Source organism: Panthera uncia, chromosome F1 (genome assembly GCF_023721935.1).
Source record: "Panthera uncia isolate 11264 chromosome F1, Puncia_PCG_1.0, whole genome shotgun sequence".
In the NCBI taxonomy this organism is placed as follows: Eukaryota; Metazoa; Chordata; class Mammalia; order Carnivora; family Felidae; genus Panthera; species Panthera uncia.
In genome coordinates, this window is record NC_064813.1 from 67,559,040 (window position 1) to 67,563,403 (window position 4,364).

Here is a 4,364-nt window from a genome sequence, read left to right on the forward strand (position 1 = left end):
GGGATGTCTTTTTTTTTCTTCCAGTGTTTTTAATAAACTAAGTTTGGCTTTATCAATTCTATTGTATTTTTGTTTTATGTTTTATTAAATTATGCTCTTTTATTTTCTTCCTTCAGCATAGCTTGGATTTATTTTGAGATGACTCATTTATTTGTAAAATTTTGTCTTTTCTAATATGTGACTTTAGGCTGTACACTTTCCTCTAAGAACTGTTTTCGCCACACCCCAAAATATGTATATTGTTGTATTGTTGTATATAAATATGTAATTGAATTGTTAAGCTCTAAGCATTTTCTAATTTAATTATGATTTTCCATCTTTTAATGAATACTTTTTAAAAGCCTATATTTGTATTAAAATATTTAAAAGTCTATAATTTTCAAACATATGCCGTTCTTATAGGTATCCATTTGTTATTAATTTTTAGCTTATTTAAATTGTAGTCCCATAACAGGTATGACATCAATCTTATGAAATGTGTTGAGATGTCCATTCTCCTTCTAGCATGTAGGCAATTACATAAAAGTGTGGAGCTTCAGAAGAGCATGTATTCTATAGTTTTCTATTTCCTTTTTTCTTATGGAGATTTTTGTCTGCTTGTTCTCTGAATTACTGAAAAAAGTATGTTGAAATATCTCTCCACGGCTGTGAATTTATGAATTTCTTGTTGTAATTCTGTTAATATCGGCTTTATATATTTTGAGGCTATGTTATTAAATGCAGAAAGTTCAGAGTTGTTATGTCTTTGGGGGATTTTTGTATTAATATGTGACTATTTTATCTTTAATAATGCTCTTTATTTTTTTTTAAGTTTATTTATTTGTTTATTTATTTAGAGACTCAGAGAGTACTAGTGGGAGAGGGGTAGAGAGAGAGGGAGAGTGAGAATCACAAGCAGGCTCTGTGCTGTCAGTCCCATGTGGGGCTCAAACTTAAGAACTGTGAGATCATGACCCGAGCTGAAAGCACTGGTTATGGATAGTAAGAAACCCTCTTTATGGCTCCGAAGCATTTTTCAGGAATTGAAGACAAGAGATGAAATATTAAAACAAAAGATGCTTCCATTGCTCTTCTTACTCAAGAAATTCCAAGGTTTTTGGGAGTTCTGAGCCAGAAACTGGACAAAGTCTAAGTATAAATGAGAAATATACGTTGGTCATTTGAATGACCAAAAATACATATTTCTTATATCACAACATCATACTCCTCTTCTTTTCTCTTTCAATCTTGGGTTTTTAATATTTATCTTTATTGATTTTGTCCTGAATGTATACATGAGGCATTGCAGACAGAGACAAGATTTCTTATTAACGACCTTAAATTAAGTACATAACCAAGGTGTCAGGGCTGCCTTGGCTCAGATGTCACCCTGGGCCAGGCCACATTCGGGGAGCAGCATCCAAGGCTAGAACAAGGAAAAATGATTTTTCTTTACTTATAAACGGGGTTTAAAAAGAGAGAACAGGCCACAAATGGAGTCAATAAACCAAGACTTAACACCTGACCCAACTGCAGCCTCAACCTTTCCCGGGAAGGTGAAGTTTAGCTAGTCAATCTGGAATTATCTGGCCAGCATTAGTGAGGTGATCACTGATAGACCCTGTCTGTCCCCTATACGAAGATGAACTTGCCTCAAACAATCCCCCCCCCTCTTTTTGGTAGAAATGTCTTTTTCTTCTGCCTTCTTCTGTCTATAAAAGCCTTCGATTTTGTACAGCTCTTTGGAGCTCCTGTTGGATGGGATGCTGCCTGATTTGTGAATTGTTGAATAAAGCCAACAAGATCTTTAAGTTTTACTTTGTTGAATTTTGTTTTTTAACAAGGGGAAGAGGGCAGTTGTCCTCTTTTTTTCTGAAAGAGTCTCCTTGGAAGTATCACAGGCCTGAATCTTAACACCACCCTTTGAAATGTGAATAAAATTTATCCAGGAAGCAAACAGCCCTGGTTTAGGTCCCAGAGATGTCTCTAAATTCTGCCTCTTCATCTCTTCTGAAGTATAAATACCTAGCACCATAGCCTGCCAGTCTCCCAGGCACCTTAGGCATAGGGACCTACTCCAGGTGGTAAGCACCTTCCCTTGGGAGATAAGAGAAGTTTTATTATTCTTTTGGATCAGAGCACTTAACTACACAAATGGCTACAAATATAATCCTCAAGGTATGTGACGAGTCTCAGGAGGCTAGGGCTTGTACTGCACCACAGAGCACTGCCCTGAAGTTTTATTTCCCCAGACTCAGCCAACCACTGTTAATGAACTGAAATGCATTCTTCTGTAGATGTCTTTATGTGCTTTATACTTTACACGTATAGCTGCACTAAGATGCAACATAGGTGTTTTTGTACAATGTAATTACATTATAAAAATGGGATCATGAAAGATACCACTCTCATTTTATTTTTTCTCATTTAGCCATATATCACGGAAATCCCTTCAAGTCAAGCCGGCAGAGCTCTAAATCTTAGTTTTAATGGCTAAATCTTTGTTTTAATGCTACGTGGCAGGTGGGCAGGGACAAGCGAAAGAGAAACTTTAGTGAGCCGGGGGTCACTCCCAGTGCGACGTCCAAGGAGTTCTTTACCCCCGCGCCCCGTCCTCCGAGAGCCCAACTTCCTTGCCCTGTCCTCCCAGAGCCCAGGGGGAGGAGGGCAGGTGAGAGGGCCCCTTCCTCTCCTCAGGAAGGCCAGAGTCACAGCTGTTGGACGGCTTTCTCCTGCCTTCAGGCTCAGTTCACGGCTTTGGGACAGAGAGGGTTCCAAAGGGCTGCCCCGCCCCCCTTCCCTCTTCAGGAAGTCCGACCTCCGGAAGCTCCCGCGCCGCCCTGCGCCTGTCTGCGGCGCCGCCACCTTGCTCTTCTCGGGCTTCCCCTATGCTCCGGGGTGCTAACGGAGCTTCCCTAAGCCAGGCTTTGACGGCTGGTGGAGAAGGGGGGTATCCGGAGGGCGGGGGGCGAGTTCCATGCCCAGGAATGGCGGCTCTGGCGGCTCTGGCGGCTCTGGCGGCTGTGACTGATTTCCTTCCGGGTTATTCGGAAGCAGGGCCACTGATGACCCAGCCGCCCTTGGCGCTTCTGCTTCCAAGACTCTTTTCTCCACAGAAACTATTAAACATTATATTTTGTGACGGTGTTAGTATAAAGACAAATGTAAACCAAGATGGATTCATTATTATATAATCATTACTATTGTATTCACATTTCTTGTGTTTTTAAAAGAAATGAAGATGAACACATTTCCAGCACCCTTGGCATGGTGCTTCCTGGGCCTGATGGGTGCCCCCCATCTAGAGACCAGCACTTCACTTAGGGAATATTTTCTTCTCAAGAAAAAAACAGCTTAGTCTTTCTTTTTTAAAAACACAACTGTATTGAAGAATTGAAATTAAGATCTCGTAGAGACACCTGCACACTCATGTTCACTGAAGCATTACAATAGCCAAGATATGAAAACAGTCCAAGTGACCATAAGTGGATGAATGGATAAAGAAGGTGTGGTGCATACAAACACAATGGAATATTGTTCAGTTGTGAGAAAGAAGGAAATCCTTCCATTCGCAAAACTTGGATGGACCTTGAGGGCATTATGCTAAGTGAAATGTTGGAAAGAGAAAGACAAATACTCTATGATAGCACTTATATGCAGAATCTAAAAAAGTCAAAGTCCGAGAAACAGGGTAGAGTGGTGTTTACCAGAAGTTTGGGAGTGGGAGAAATGGAGAGATGTTGGTCAAAGGGTACAAACGTGTGGTTATGATGAACAGGTTCTGGGGATCTAATGTGCAGCATGGTGATGATAGCTAATACTGTATCATGTACTTGAATGTTGCTGAGAGAGTAGATCTTAAAGGTGCTCACCTTAAAAAAAGAAAAATAGTAACTATGTGCCAAGATGAAAGTGTTAGCTAATGTTATGGTGGTAATCATTCTGCAACATATAAATGTATCAAATCAACATGTTGTACATGTTAAACTTACATAATGTTACGTGTCAATTATATCCTAATAAAGCTGGGAAAAAGCAAAATAAAATGAAAAAACCAAAACCAAACCAGACAAACAGAAGCTTTGAGATATAATTCACATACCATAAAGCTGACCCTTTTTAAGTGTATAATCCATGGTATTTTGGGTGGGGGTTTAGGACAACAGACATTTATTCTGAAGGCCAGAAGTCTTAAATCAGGTGTTGGCAGGGCCACATTCCTTCCAGAGGCTGGAGAGGAGAATTGGTTCTTTGTCTCTTTCAGAGTCTGGTGGCTCATTGCTTGGCTTGAGGCTGCCTGCTCCAGACTCCGCCTTGGGTCACACTGCCTCCTCTCTGTCTGTGTCAAATTCCTCCCTGCCTCACCCTTTCCACCCCCTCCCCCC